Below are 17,492 nucleotides of genomic sequence, written 5' to 3' on the forward strand. Positions count from 1 at the left end.
GATTTTAAATCATTGTTTCTTGTTTTTTGCTCCTTTTTGTTTTTCCTTCATTCCTTACTGATTTTAAATCGTTATTTCCTTTTCTCCTCCCCTCCTTTCTTCTTTTACTTATTTTAAATCATTCTTACTTGCTTTTTTGCTCGTTCATATTCTTTTCCATCCTCCTTTCTTTTTTCCCTCCTTCTTTTTCCTTCATTCCTTTCTCCCATCCTTCCCTTACTTAAAAAAAAACATTCCTACTTTCTTGCTTTCATTCTTGTCACCTTGTTTGCTTGCAATCTTTCCTTAGACATCATTGGCCCTTCAATCTTTATTTTCCTGCTGCCTCTTTTTTCCACCCTTCATTTACTGTTATACTGCACCCTAGAAGGACTCTCGTTTCAACTGGAGATCTATAAAAATTTGGGTCATCCTGTGCACTGAGTCTGCACTCCTGTGGTTTTTCTTCCGCTCTGAGTCAGTGACTGTCCGGTAGCTTGATGAACTATGTTGTCCATGAAGATTGTCTTACACTTTAGCGTATTGCCATTTTGTCTGGCTGGACTGGTTTAGTCACGGGAGGGAAATAGCTACATAACATCATCCAGTGGGACCATAACTCAGATCATAGCACCTGTTCCTCTCTTAGTCATTACCACCAATCAGTTTATGATGAAATGAAGATAATCCCCTGAGAAACAGATTTTGCTCATGTTTTGTTTTTGCGAAAAGGATGTATTGGATCTTTTTGAGAATAACTTCGAGGAGAGTTATATGTTCTTGCTTAGCTTAACTATGGAAGTTTGAAAACGTTTTCTGAATTTTATTATATGTTCTGTCATGCTTTTGTAACTTTATAGCCGTAAGTCATTAAAAATATTGTTCCCAAAACATATCAACTTAACTTTACCATCCTTAAAGATTTTGTTGAGGGAAAATTACACAAGAACAGCATGCTTGTTCTCTAAGTTCAGGACTTTTCTCATCCTAATAGCTTCTTTCTATTGTATAGGTGAAGAAAGAGGGAGAAGGTAAAAAAACGAAATACGTTTCCATACAACGCAACCATTTGATGGATTATAAGTGTACTCCTTGATGTCATTATAATTTCAGCACCTATTTACCCTCTGGAAAATATGAAGATATGAATGGTGGCTTGTCATTCTTCCCCCTTCATTTCCTCTAGATTTCATATTTTTGACATTAGCTCAAGACTAGTCTGGCAGCGTAACGATGTGGTTTTCATACCATTTCTTTGCGAATGACGGCTTGAGATGGAGATGATGAAAAAGACATTTTGAGGACGTGGTAAATCCATATTAATGCTGTCTCATGTTTAGTCTCTTTGAACCGCAACCTCATTAATAAGCGATGCGAGTTAAAGGCCAGACAGGATATCTGATTTCCGGCATTTGCTCGAGGTCAAAACCACAGGAGAGGCGGATTCTCTCAAACACTCGCTTCTGTACCTTTTGGTCTCGTTTTTGGGACATTTTAATTGTTACTTGTTGTTTATTGTAGTGAGATGTACTTTTTGCGCTAGACTATACAGTCTTTTCCTTTTTAGGGGGAATTTATTTATTAATTCATTCCCTGAATGGTCATTTGAAACCCATTGTCTTGAAGAACAGGAACATAACAATTAACACTTGCTTTCTTTTTAAATTTAAGATGGAAAACGTTCCCGGGTCTGTAGAGGCATGAAGCCTTTGTGTTTTATGTTTTCATTAATGATAATGGTTTTGTTAATGGCTGCTGCAAGTGAAGAGATTTATATTCCTCTGAGTGGGAGAGCATTCTTTAATTTTATTCTTGTAAAATGGAATTTTGATCTGATTTAACTAGCAGCAGTAAATCACTAGTTGAGTTTTTAACACCATTGTATTGAAATAATGTTTTCCGCATGTCGAAACATGTACTATAATCCTGTTCCGAATGGACTTTTCCTCCTTTTTTCCCCCCTGTTTTTAGGGCAATTGGAATAAAACCTTAAAGATGTCTTTTTTCCTTCTTGAAACCAGTTTTGAAGTTGAATGGCTTTACCAGTCACTAGTCAGACATATTCACTCCCCAGACTAAAAAGTATCAGTTGCACGTCTGCAAAGATTGTGTCTTCATGAAGAGGTGAAAGCTTTACTGTTTTGAAGTCTCAGATATTGTTGTGTGCTTGCTTCTGATGCCATCATTAGATGAATCATTCTTTTGAATCAGTTCATTTAGTTCGAACTGATTTGCATGGTATTTGTAAATCACTTACCTAAGAATACCGGTATCACCATCTTTTCCTCGCTTTCCTTCGCTTTTAAATAGTTTGTAAAAGTGGCGTGCACATTTCACTTTCATTTTCAAATAGCGCAATTTTGGCGTAAAGCAATTGTTTGTTTTTTGTTCGTTTGAATTTTCTCTCTTTTCCTCGCTTTTAAATAGCTTAAAGCGCCGTGCGCATTTTACTTTAACTTTCGAATTAGAGGCTATTCGGTGTCGATTGCTTGAATGCAACAACAAAATGCAACGTCAAACTCACTTTAGCCTATAAATAAAACCTAGAATTTTTATTAACCAAACGAATAAAAATACACAATGCTATAGGGCAGGCAATGCCTAATATAAAATAATAAATAACTTGCATAAAGTTTAAATGGGTATACAAAACTGGAAACAAGTTAACGTGTATATATAACCAAATAAATAAGGAACGTAGAACATTTATTAGCAAAACAAATAAGAAAGTTTGGAGGTACAGCATACACCTTGAAGTCAAATAAAATAAATTACACAAAGTTTAAATATATTAAAAATCAGCAAACACTGTGGAATCAATTAAATTAAAGAAACGAATGTTTAAAACTTCCAAAATCACCTTTTAAACAACAAAAGTCAACAGGCTTTTCAAAATCCAAAATATTCCAATCTCAACACTCACTGCGCTCTCCCAGCTTTTGTAGGTGCAAATACTTATTTCTTATATTACATGTTAATCAAGATCTGCACTCTAAAATTCTCTTTATTCAACAGGAGATAAATACAAATAACAGACATTTTGGCTTGCTGCCTTCATCAGCAACACAGTGACACTTCATCGTAGCAAGCTGAAACATCTGTTATTTGTGTTTATCTCCTGCTTAAATAAAGAGAATTTTAGAGTGCAGACCTTGAGTAACGTTTAAAATCCAAAATATTGCCAAACAGGCAATTCGTTTCAAAACTAAATCATCCGCCATCGTCTTGTCTATCTCACCTCACTCTTCTTGTCAGTCAGCTCGACTCACTCTCCTCACGGGATAAATGAATGTCGTTCGGCATGCTGCATTGAGCAGCCGCGTTCAGTTTTTAATTGTAGTGTCTGTTCTTTTACTGAACTAAATGATTTTTATTACAAAAAAAAATACTTGCATATACTTGACTTGTATTATATCATGAGGTTGTTTTGCAATACCTTGCCCTCGAAGGGACTCTTCTTTAACTGTTTTTCTTAAGTTAAATGTTAATGAAATTGTGTACCAAAATAATGAGATGTTCTTGTGTCATATTAGTAGATTTAGGGATTTGTTTTTTAAAAGGCACGTTTGTGCTCTGCACCTGTTGGCAAGGTGTTTAGGCCTATATTTAATAGAAAAGGAAGTGCATTTGTCGTTGTTGGCAATAGAGAAAAATACTCATTCAATGAAGCATTTATGTCTTTTAGTGTCACAGTCACGACCGCAATGACACAGCAGTATTTCTTTCTAGACCCCAGCTGTGACCTTTCAGTCATTAAAGCAAAAGCTCACTGCAGCAGTCCGTATATCCCGGGACGAGTCATTACAGGAACTGGGTCATAAGGTGACGACATTCATTAGGGTCGAGCGAGACCACAGCAGAGATGGAATGTCTCGCTACCTCATAAAGATCGTCCTCTGGGGTAACGAATGACAACGCTTGTTATCTCGCCGTCGGGCTGCTTAAAGCGGAGAAAAGGCATCCCATCTGACTGCCATTACCTCCCACTGACCTCCTCTGGCACTCTGCGACATATAATCCAGCAGAAAAACGCTTTCTGGGCTCCGATCTTCTCAGGCAGCAGGGTTTTTCGATGTTTGGTTAAAGACCCGAGGTGCACCGTGCTGCGATTGGCTGCTCGGATCCGTAAGCTTGGGGGTGGATGTGTCTGGATGGGTCCAAAAGAGCCCCTGCATCATTTTCAGACGAGCACAGGCAGCTTAATCTAAGCCACACGTGATCCAGCCCACACACACAAGCATTCGCGACCTGCTGAGATCACCGTGGTGATGACTTCAGTTAATTTATTCAAAAGAGAAGGCGGAGTCATATGAAGGGAAATAATAAAAGCAATTAGACTGGCCGAGGCCTTTGTTCTCATTGCTCTTATTGTGACTTTTCCATTGTTAAAGCGCGCCTGTCCTTTTTTTTATGATGTGTTTTCTCTCTGGTACATTTACAGTGGGTAAAGCATATAAACAGGCCGAAACTACAGAGACTCTGAGTTGGTTTCTTCCATTGTAATATGAAGGCCGGAAGAACTAATTGAGAGCAGTCCATCCACAAGTGCATTTTTCAGACTGCGTGACAAGAATAAAATCAATGAGAATTGGCTTTGTAGTTCATTTCAATTCTGGATTTGATCCTTTCTTGAATGAAAAAGGATATTTTGTATAACAAAATACAGGGCGGGACTTGATTTTATACATTAGGAATTGATTGGTTGGTTAAAAAAGTGTGCGTTATGTTGTAGAATGCAACCAGGTTGCTTAAACAATGAAATATATAGTGCATTTATGTTGTATATAATGTCAGAATGATAATAACTAAAAAGCTATAGTGAATTATGAATTTAACCCAGTACAGTGCAATGAATGACTGTTTGTACTTCATCACTTATTCCACATATTTTTCTGTCTTTATTTTCTCAAGTGTTTGCTTTTATTGACAATTTAATATGTTTTTTTTACAACTCAAAATGAAGCAGCAAATGTAAAAAGTGCTGCGTTTTGGAGAGCTCTTTGGGTCCTGCTCAGTTTCTTATATTCCTTATGTGAGATGCTTGGGTTTGGGTATTATTCCATGATCATTTTCCAATTTCGATTTTTCCAGCGAGCTGTTAGCGGTGGATGTTAGCGGCATCCTAATGGCCTGCGCGCAGCTGTCACTCACCCACATTCGCGCGCACAGGGATGCGGTGCGCATTCCTGCTGCAGATGCATGGCCCTGTTTGGATGAACCTCATGGAAAGTGTGGATGTGGCAGCGTTCCACTGCGGAGTTTGAGTTTACTGGGATTATAAATGATCCCATTAGAGGGAAATGCAAACCTGCATTTGTGGGGAGGAGACGCAGGCTGCTCCGTCTGCAAATGGCTTGTTGCTCAGTGGCCCGTGCCGAGTGGGTAAGCCGTGGAACCGCTTCCATAAATCCCGTCTTAAGCAGTTCTCCTGCCCAGTGCCCTCCTTCTCCTCTCGTTAAATGCCCACCGTCAAATCAGCACTGCTGCTGGAAAATATTCTGTGCCAACATGAATTCATAAATCAAGTTACTTAATGCACCTTAACACATTATTGAATTTGAAATGGTCACGTTTTTCAAATTCAAGTTAGATTTCATAAATTGCCCCTGGAGTACAGATTTTTGAGAGGCTGAGACATCGCTTCTTAAAGCAAAGAGCAGAAATGTTCAGGTGTTTCACCACCAAGGCCCTGCTGATTCGCAAATGACTCCAATCTCTACACAACCATAAAATGCCTTTTGCAACATTTTGTATTGTTTGACCACGATTCAAATCGGAGTCTCCCACACGCTTACCAAAAGGGATCATCCCAGTGTTAGGGAACATCCCTGTGCCATCCATTTAGATGCACACTTTCCTTTCAATAAAATAAACACACAACAGAAATGCCAGCAGTGAGAAAACAGCAGTTAAGAAAGCATCTGATCATAGCGATGAGGATAAGTTTGCACCAGCTCTGTAATTCACACTCAAGTTACATCACATCACGTTTTTTTTATATAGCACTTTATTCAGTGGATTGCTTTGAAGCAAGCAGCTTTGCCAGCTTGAACATGAAAAACAATGTCACTGTCATTTTCATTTAGAATTACAACTTCAGTTTCTGCTATAAAGCAGCTGTCTGTTGTGTTCTTTACTCACGTCTGACCGGTCTTTATTCTTCTTAAACATTAAATATTTTGAGAACAAATCTGAATTATGAGAATGAAGTTGTAGAATTATATAGCACTACTGCAGTTTCCAGATACTATTAATAACTTAGTACTGATCCAGATAATCATGCAGTTTCTTCTGAAATTTTTACGTGGCACTAAAATGTTTCCTAAATCACCGTAAATTTTCCGTATACAAATAATAACTGATAATACAGAGTAATACAGTACTGATTCGGATAATCATGCCTTTTCTTGTAATATTGTGATTCCCCTGCTCAAAGATTTTTACTTTCAGAGATTATTGAGCTTTTAATGTCATTTTTTTAACATGGCAATAAAATGCTGTAGTACAAGTCATTTTGTTTGTTTTTTTGATACTTTGCTTTATCCATCTAAATCTGGTAACTTCCCAGACACACACAAAAGCCTACTGTCATCTGTTTCTGTTTTTTTCAAACTCTTTTTTTTGGGATTGTGTCTGTCAGCGTTGGTGGTCAGTTAGCTCTTAGTAAAAACAAGGGCCTGTCGTCCCTCAGGACTTTCACTGCCATCCATCTGACAGACGTACAGGTGCCGTATGGCCCACCCCTGCTCCCATATGCCGAGATCGGCCTGGTCAACCAGACACATCCATAAACGTCTGAAGTATCAAACACACTTTCCTAATAGACCCTCTCTGCTTGTACAGGGACCAGGGACTCCGACCGCAAGCCCTGCATTCGATATGCCACATCCGTAACCCTTCCTTCAGCTGTTTAAGGCATTATCAGAGCTTGGGACTAATATCTCTGCTTTTAATAACCACCCCTTTTAAGGTGGCTGTTTGCTTTCACTAACTGTCATGGGAAAACTTGGCCGCCATTCTATCAGTTATTTCGAAGTCATCACTGTGCTGAAAATGTGCTGTTTGTTTGGTATCTGTGGACAGGAACATTTTTGGATGTTGACATTACAATTAGACACTCGCCGTGTCGGCCTGTCTGAGCATCTCTTTAGATAAGTTCTATGAAAGCGAAGAAGTGGTTTGCAAAATACAGCAGATGGACTCGTTTTGATCTGTCTGCTCGTGGGCGGCTACAGACGGTCGTCCAGCAGGGTCTGACCGCCGCGCAATCATTATTACAAAACCTGCTGTGGAGGACACTCATGGTGTGCAAACGGAGCAAGGTTGGCTGTACACAATCTGATGTTTACTTACTCATTTATTGATTGATTTTTTTATTCAATCAGTTTATTTGTTTACTTATTTTTTTATTTAAATTCTTCAATGTATTGTTTTATTAATTTTATTTATTTTGTATTTATTCATTAGTCATTCCTTTTATTAATTTTGTTTATTTATTCACTCATATATTGTCATTTCTATTACTCTTTTATGCTCTGAGTTTTATGTTTTATTTTATTTCCTTATTCTTTTATTCATGCACTTTATTACTTTATCAATTTATGTATTTATTTCACCTATTCTATTATTCATGATTTATTTATTTTAATTTAATACTTTTCTTTAGTTATTTAACATTTATTTCATACTTTTTTATTCATTTATATTATTCTGTATTAATTTATTGGATTATTATTTTATTCATTCTTTTATTTATTCTTTTTTTAAGTTTTATTAATTTTGTATTTACTTTTAATTTACTTTATTTTTTTATCCATTTATGTATTTATTTTATTTACTACTTTACTATTTTATTTTACTTTGTCTTTCTTTTTTTCTTTCTCTCTTTGTGCATCCTTTTAATTATTTTTTCCAATTTACCTAATTATTATTTTATTCATTGATTTACTTTTATTATTTTATTTATTTATTTATTGACTTATTTATTTACCTAATTACCTACCAAGATTTTATTGCTTAATTCAAGTTATTGATTTATTTTCCTGTTTATTTATTTACTCATTCTTTTATTCATTCAGTTACTGTCAGGAAAAATTACTTATGTCACTAACATTATTTACGTCATTATTTTTTAATGTTTAATTTACTTGATTCCTTTATTGATTCTATTATTCTTTTATTCAGTTCATTCAGTTGTTTATTATTTAGCATTGTTATTAATCTTATCAGCTGAGCCAGGTGGCTTATGTGTATCTTATGAGCTCCTGATCATTTTTAAATGTGTCTAAAAACAAATTTTGACATTATAAAGTGTATGCATGCTAAATATTAAAACTGATCCATGTTGAGTACTATCAAATGAAAGAGTAAACCGGTATGTGCAAGGGTTCAGAACCTCACACCTAAAAAGCTCACTGGTGCCCAATCGCTGGTGAATATGACCCGGTACAGGACAAAAAAATAATGGGTGAAACTTGCAGTTTTCTGCCAGCCAGACTGGCCCCAAATAGTTGCGTGAAAGATGAGTCACAGATGTTTTAGGTCAAATAGTGTGACACAGTATTGCGATTGAAAGCAGACTCTTCTTTTTAACTCTTTTCGAGAATACGTATATATATTTTCCCCTACGCTTCCAGGATTTGCTCAGGCAGCTGAGCGGGAATGCTTCACTTCCAGGCATGCGGCTCCCTCTCCAAAAACAACTTCCATTCAGTGCTCCCAAGTGACAGCACGCTGGTGGGATGCTTTGCACTCTGGCTTTGAGCACCAGAGCCAAACGAGAAATGCGGAAAGAAGAGTAGAGGAGAAGAAAATGAATAACGCAATGATTCTGCACCTTCATCAAGCGGCTGTGTCTTCTGCCACAATGGATTACGGCTCATCCTGACTCACACACGCAAGCCCGACCTGAATCACTTTTACTGACACTGGGAGGATGCAGCTTTCTCCCATGAGCCCATTCTGCTCAACTTCAAACACCAATCGGCGTGTAGGCCTGACTCACTTTGGCAGCGCGGCCAATTGGTGACGTCGCATTCTCAGCAAGGATATAATTTCCATTCTGTGGAAAGACGCCCTGTCCTGTGTCATTATTGCTGTGTGTTTTGCTCCTGTTAGAGATCGGCGATTTCTGTTTTGTGTCAGGAGGCAATTCTCTGCGGCTTGGAGCCAGCCGCTGGAAATAGGCATTTGAATCCTTTGATGAATTTGGTAGCAATAAGGCCGTCTGCTCTTTCCTTCTGTCTAGACGGCTTCAGGTTGTTGTCAGCATTTAAGAAAGTGACTGAGTAATTTTTTTTTTTTTTTAGTTTGGGCACAAGTAGTGGTGCTTTCCCTCATGATGTAATGCCCTGTCTGACAGACTTAATGGGGTATTTTTGGAACCTGGTCGGGTTGTAGCAGTAAAATTGAAAAGACATTCATATTTAGTGTAGAAATGTTTATTTGTGAGATTTTTGTTTGTGTTTTTATATTTACATTTTTATATATTTGTTTTATTAATTTTTTTTTTTTAATTATATATATATTTACATTTCTATATATCTATTTGTAAATATATATATTAATGTTGTGGGTGTGTTTATAATATATATACACATATATATATAGATATGTGTGTGTGTGTGTGTGTGTGTGTGTGTGTGTGTTATATAGATATTATATATGGTGTATGTGTGTGTGTGTGTGTATATATAATATATATATATATATTATATATGTGTGTGTGTGTATATATATATATATGTGTGTGTGTGTGTGTATATACTATATATGTGTGTGTGTGTATATATATATATATCTATATATATATATATATATATATATATATATATATATATATATATATGTATATGTGTGTATATATATATATGTGTGTGTGTGTGTGTATATATATCGGTCGATCACTGATATATATGTGTGTGTGTGTGTATGTATGTATATTTTTTTTTATTGTTTGTTTGTTTGTATGTGTGTTTGTGTGCATAATTTTTTTTTAATATTTTAATATAAAATTCATAAAAAATTCTTAAAATGTCTGTATAATATATATTTGGCAGAGATACAACTATTTCAAAATCTGGAATCTGAGGGTGCAAAAAAAATCTAAATACTGAAAAAATTGCCTTTGAAGTTGTCCAAATGTATTCTTAGGAATGCATATTACTTATCAAAAATTAAGTTTTGATATTTTAAAGGTAGGTAATTTACAAAATATCTTCATGGAACATGATCTTTACTTGATATCCTAATAATTTTTAGCATAAAAGAAAAATCGATAATTTTGACCCATACAATGTTTTTTTTTGGCTATTGCTAAAAATTTACCCCAGTGACTTAAGACTGGTTTTGTGGTCCAGCGTCATATATACACACACACACACACACACACATACATACAAACCTATTTTTTTATTTTTTTATTTTCTTTAGTTTTTAAATTAATAGACTTTTTTATAAATGTGTATTTTAATGTTTTTTATATTTAAGAATTTTCCAAAATTGTATATGTAAAACACTTATTTGATATTTTTTTAACTGTATATAAGTTTAAATACACAGTTATCTTTATTTAAACAAACGGTGCATGCTGAATACAGTACAGTTTGCTTTGCCATAATATTTGAATCTCTTGATTTAAACAAATTTTTTATTAAAGATGAAATTCTTCATAAAAGGATGTTCTATAAGCCTAATTTTCAAATGTTTTTGGCCATTTTGTTGTTGCTTGTTGATTTTGAAATTAAGTTCTTCATATCACCCTTGTATCACCCTTAGTGTCTCCCTTAGTTTTTTGGAGAACTTTTTTCTTGATAACCCTGTGTTAAAGTTCAATACAATTCAGAGTTTTTCAAGCTTTTTGGGGCCGTGGCGTAGCTGTGATGTTCTTTTGGTTGACACGCGTTTGGAATCCCTTTTGTGCCACTTCCCTGTCCCCTGTTCTTTTGGTTGTTTCTCGTCTGCTCTTTTTCTGTATTTTTACCTGTCCTTTCACTATTCCTATCTACAGATGTTTCAGAAACTCTTCAGGTTCCGACAAATCCTCTTCGTAATCTCCTGCTCATTTCTCCATTCCATATCTGCTCTGGTTTATCCCTGCATTGGGTAAACTACAGACTAGTTTAAATACACATTCTCCTTTATTCAAACAAACAGTACTTGCTGAATCATTTTGAATAGTGTTTGTTTTGCCATATTATTTCGATCTTGACCACATTACGAAAGATGAAGTCACAACTTTTGCAAATTCCATGCTGCAATTCCAAGGATGTTCCCGCAGCCAAGGAATTCCGCCACCATGAGGCAGAGGTCAGTGGTGTCGAGGAGCGGAAAATGTGAGCCGTTCTCTTGAAAGACAGACCTGTGGATTTTCCTTCAGCTCTTCTGACAGCACCACCAACTTTATTTTTTACCCACAGCTCTTATGGATATCATGGCGAGAACAGTCTCATTTACTCTGTTATTATTGGGATTTTTGAGGACTCCTGACCTGCTTTGATAGATTAACCTGTCACGTATCTGCCACCGCACATCTTGATGGGCCAGTGCCACTTTGGCCTGTGAACCCGTGGAACCCAGCAGAGAGCTGCATCCTTTCCAAAGCGGGACCACCTGCCTGAGTCGGCCGTTTAATGATCAGATGCATTCAATTATTCACTGCTGGAGCTCTCAGAAACCTGCATGCTGACTGACACCAAACTCACTGCTGCTCTACCTTCTTAAAGGAATAGCTCGTGAAAATGTGATGTTGCTTTAAACAGAACAAGAAAAGCACCATAAAAGTAGCCCAAATCACTCATGCAATATTTCAAGTCTTCTGCAGGGTTATTATAGTAAATTAAAACTGAATCTGATTATGTATATACTGAATATAATCTAAAACTGTAAAAAATAAAAAAAAAAAAAAAAAAGATATATATATATATATATATATATATATATATATATATATATATCTATATATATATATATATATATATATATATATTATATACAGTTTATACAGTATATACAGTACAAAAACATTACGCCTATTAAAATGTACAAAATATAGTAAAATTATTGTATTTATAGTTTTAGATTATAAATTTATAAACTTCAGAGATTATATATTTTTTTATAATATGTGATTACTCGTTTCAAGGTATACCGCAATTTGAAAATGTCACCGTTTCAAAACCACTAATATTGTCCATTATACCATTCCTGCGGTATGCACTGTTTTCCATGATTCCTCAATGACTGAAAGAGTAAGAATCCCTCAGGCTGAGTGCTGTTTAGAGAGTAACACTGACCCCTCCTCCTCCTGTTGGTGCGAGCGAGCGGTCAGTCACGTGTGTGTGTGTGTGTGTGTAGGATGGCCGAACGTAAGGCCAGGGTACACTTCACATTCAGCGTCCTTTTCCGCACAGCCGCGTCCGCACAGCTTTCAAAAGTATACTCAACCGCAGATGAGCGCGGACGGATGAGCTCACATGCACAGTACCACGGGGTGCCCGGCTGTCCGCGAGCCCTCTTGATGTCGAAAATAATGTAATGCCGATGTGCGCGGATGGCCGAAATATACTTTGGCCTTTACGCGATCAGCAACCGGCCGTTTTTTGCCTTATTGCAACTCTCTGTTCTGGACTTGCACAAACTGCTTTGCAGTGCAATCATTTTCCAAAATGTCATTTATATGAAAATATGAAGTCTTTTAATGCCCGTTAACACAGGCCAGAGACGCTGAAGATGGACACACAGAGAAAAATACTGTGGTAAGCGGATCACTTACTGTTCATGATGCACAAACTATTGGAAGAAAATCCTCAATATTGATTTGGGGGTTTATATGAATGTGTTTCTGAGGGGAGCTTACTGTCTTCTGAAAAGTTTACGTGGTATAACTTCACAAAGCTTTTTAGAACATTCTTTTTTTGCTTAAAATTGGGCTATTAAATCAAATTATGTGTATGATTATTATTATATATATTTGTTTGTGTGTATTCTAATTTTATTTGTACTTTATTCATATAAATTTATTTTTAAAAAGTTTATATATATATATATATATATATATATATATATATATATATATATATATATATATATATATATATATATATATAAATATATATATATATACAATAATACTGGTCTTCAGCAAAAGTACCAAAGCAATCAGTATGTATTTCTTGGGAATCAACCCCATGATCTGTTGCCAGCATTAGGCTGTAGTAGCAGAGTTGTTTCATTAAGGCAAACTTCACAGTGTTCAGGTTTGCATCATTACTTCACAAAAATAATGGTGCATTTCCACATTTTTTGTGATCTCTGGTTCTCATCGAGGTTTCTGGCTCTCAGTGTGGCCTAATTCTCCTGCTCTCCAGGGTCTCTCAGGGCCCCTTTACGAGTGTCCCTCATGAAAATCTGGGGGGTCATGTTCACTCTGTGGCCTGTGAAATGTTTGAACGCATGGGGCACCTTTGTGAGATGCGGGCCCGCTCTGTTTGATGTTGTCCTGTAAAGAATCCTTTTCATGGGTGAGGCATCCTAGCAGAGACGTTGTAAAGCATAAAATATTACGTCATTACAATCTGCACTTCCTGATGTTGATATATATATATTATATATATATATATATATAAAACATGATAAGACCCTCCTTTTTGTATGCCATGTGTATATATATTGGAATCACTTATCTATACTACATTTAATCAGCAAGTATAATATGGAGATAGTTGTATATTTACAGGGTTCCCACAGGTCCTTGAAATCCTTGAAAGTTTGTGAATCTGAAAAAAAAAATTTCAAGGTGCTGGACAGTTAAAATTAGCATACATAGATACAGGTCATTGGAAGTGCTTGAATTTTTGTGCAAGATGTTTTCTGGGGAAAAAAATCATATTATTCCCTCTGGTCCGCTAATGTGTTATTTCGCCAACACTTTGTGGCCTATGCATATAAGGAAAAGATGTGGTAGAAAAAAAGTGTACAAGCAATAGGGATAACCGCACCCTGGAGAGGATTGTGAAACAAAACCCATTCAAAAATGTGGGGGACATTCACAAAGAGTGGACTGCAGCTGGAGTCAGTGCTTCAAGAACCACTACGCACAGACGTATGCAAGACATGGGTTTCAGCTGTCGCATTCCTTGTGTCAAGCCACTCTTGAACAACAGACAGCGTCAGAAGCTTCTCAAGACAAAAAGGACTGGACTGCTGCTGAGTGGTCCAATGTTATGTTCTCTGATGAAAGTAAATTTTGCATTTCCTTTGGAAATCAGGGTCCCAGAGTCTGGAGGAAGACACAATCCACGTTGCTTGAGGTCCAGTGTAAAGTTTCCACAGTCAGTGATGATTTGGGGTGCCATGTCATCTGCCGGTGTTGGTCCACTGTGTTTTCTGAGGTCCAAGGTCAACACAGCCGTATACCAGGAAGTGTTAGAGCACTTCATGGTTCCTGCTGCTGACCAAATTTATGGAGATGCAGATTTCATTTTCCAACAGGACTTGGCTACCAGTACCTGGTTTAAGGACCATGGTACTGTATTCCTGTTCTTAATTGGCCAGCAAACTCGCCTGACCTTAACCCCATAGAAAATCTATGGGGTATTGTGAAGAGGAAGATGTGATATGCCAGACCCAAGAATGCAGAAGAGCTGAAGGCCACTATCAGAGCAACCTGGGCTCTCATAAACACCTGAGAAGAGCCACAGACTGATCGACTCCATGCCACGCCGCATTGCTGCAGTAATTCAGGCAAAAGGAGCCCCAACTAAGTATTGAGTGCTGTACATGCTCATACTTTTCATTTTTATACTTTTTAGTTGGCCAAGATTTCTAAAATCCTTTCTTTGTATTGGTCTTAAGTTATATTCTAATTTTCTGAGATACTGAATTTGGGATTTTCCTTAGTTGTCAGTTATAATCATCAAAATAAAAAGAAATAAATATCTGAAATATATCAGTCTGTGTGTAATGAATGAATATAATATACAAGTTTCACTTTTTGAATGGAATTAGTGAAATAAATCAACTTTTTGATGATATTCTAATTATATGACCAGCACCTGTATATATGTGTATATATGTGTATATATATTTATATAAGTATATATATGTGTGTGTATGTGTATATGTATATGTATATGTGTGTATGTATATGTATATGTGTGTGTGTGTGTGTATGGTGTATATATGTGTATGTATATATATATGTGTATATGTGTGTGTAGTGTATATATATATATATATACACACACACACACACACACACACACACACACACACACACACATTTTACAAATTAAATATTACATTATACACATGTAAAAATAATGTGTGATTTCCATCAGAGGTTTGGTCTTAAATTTCATATAGGTGGTATTAAAATCTAACTTCATATCTGTAGACACCCTGTTTAAGTCCTTGAATTTGAGGGTTTTGGACCTGGAAAGTCCTTGAAAGGTCCTTGAATTGGAAGTTAACCAAGGTGTGGGAACCCTGTATTTAGTATACTATAAAAAAAGTGTGCTTTTGTAATATTATTGGCCACACCTACTTGGGTAAATAAAAGGTGCAGTAAATGGCCCAAAATCAAAGACTGAAGCAGTTTTCTTTAGTGTATGAATGCTAAAAGTGAAGTGTCAATGGAGTTTGAGGTAATGAATTAGGTTAGATGCTAATGATTAGATGGTAACATTGCATGCAGAAGCTAATATTTATGTTTATGTGGTATAAGTGGAATTAAATCCCAATAGTGCCCTACTATTGCACTACATACTCTAAAGAATGTACTTCCCATCAGCAGTTAAGTATGTGCTTTCAATGCATAGGTGAAGTATGTGAATTGAGATTCAGCCAGAGCTTTTTTCAAAGCTGATAAATGTCACGAAGACTGTCCTCTAAAGCTCTGCGCATATATTTCTGGATTGACAGTCTGATTTCTCAGGTGGTTTGCGAGGAGGGAATTTTTTCCACTTGTCTCCTGGAGTTTAATGATGTGGTGTGGAAATATCAGGCGTAGAGGTGCAGGCTGCCAGCAGCGAGGTTTCTGACCATCTTTCCTCAAAGCTTCTGTCAAATACTCACACACGATCACAGTCAATCTCCCATCTCGCCGTCCCCACCGCAGTCAGAACAGGAAGTTGATAAGAGCGTGCGGTAAGGGGCAGATTAACTGCGTTCAGTGTTCTGGACTGACTGACACTTAATAAAGGCAGCATTCAGCAGCTCAATTGAAAGCAGGTGAGCTGTGCGTGTGATGTTTTTTGTGTCCAGTTCTCTTGGACCATCCCACTGAGAAGAGCCGAGTTTGTGATGTTTTTTGGGTCCACTTCTCTTGGACGGTCCCACTGAGAAGAGCCGAGTTTGTGATGTTTTTTGTGTCCAGTTCTCTTGGACCGTCCCACTGAGAAGAGCCGAGTTTAAGCGTGACCCTGTTGGCCTTGCAAGCACCCTTTCTTCTGATCTTGCAATCTGTAGTATTCAAAGACAACTATTTTGTGCACAATTCATATATCTAACTCAACGATTTGCAGCAAAAAAGCATCCATTATTTCCGCCATCGTGAGCGACAGCAACTGTTGCTCATTTGCATAAAGCTGAGCTCTTGAAGTTCTATGCAAATGACCAGTGATGTGATCGAGACAGCTGTCAGTGTGAACGAGGTTTAGAGAAAATATTTTTCACGATGTTTAAATATTATTTCCATCAGAACCAAGACAATCTAGGCAGGGAAATTAATAATTTAATGATAATTTAAAATAATAAATTATTATATCAATAAATTATATCCCAGCCTAATATTTTGCAGTAAAATCAAGTCCCAACCTACATTTTTTTCCTACTAAATTTTTTTAATACTATTATATAACTGTACGTTATATTATATGTAGGGTTGGGAATCGTTAGAAATTTTCTGGTTCCGGTTCCGCCTAACGGTTCCGGTTCCGATTCCGGTTCCATTAAAATCATTAAATAACTATTAAAAAATAGTGGTAAGAAAAAATGCACAATACTCAACTTCTCAATGTTCAATACTGTTTATTACCTACTGTCAACTTAATTTAAAGGTTGGCAATGTCAAAATTCAACATATATTACAGTATACAGATCTTCATAAGTAGGGTTGGGTATTGTTAGAAATTTTTGGTTCCGATTCCGGTTACATTTAAATTAACTATTATTATGTTTTTTACTATTTTACCTTCATCGAATGTAGTGTTGCTGGAAGGTAGTAAGTAATGTTGAGTAATGCTAGTCCATCAGTCAGCATGTGCTTCAAAGTTGATGTTTTTTACACTATCAGTAACATTTTGCTTTTCAAGCAGGAATAAGGTTGGCCAAATAGTCCCTTGAGGGCTAATACACTTGTTCATTTCCCTAAATTAATGAAATATAAACCGTTATACTTATAACCATGTATACACACACTCCATAAAGCCCCTTTTTTACAAATAATAATGCAGTCAGGAGATGGTGTGATGCAATGAGTGGTTTCCACGTTTTTAAACATTTAAAATGCATGA

The 17,492-nt window shown here is 36.4% G+C and overlaps 1 protein-coding gene across 1 annotated transcript in view; it reads left to right on the forward strand.

Annotated features, from left to right (window-relative positions):
* The window catches only part of LOC109112404 (ribosome biogenesis protein bop1), a 76,915-nt gene that overhangs the window by 33,894 nt on the left and 25,529 nt on the right, over positions 1-17,492 (forward strand). The window lies entirely within an intron of this gene.

Source organism: Cyprinus carpio, chromosome A19 (genome assembly GCF_018340385.1).
Source record: "Cyprinus carpio isolate SPL01 chromosome A19, ASM1834038v1, whole genome shotgun sequence".
Classification (NCBI taxonomy): Eukaryota; Metazoa; Chordata; class Actinopteri; order Cypriniformes; family Cyprinidae; genus Cyprinus; species Cyprinus carpio.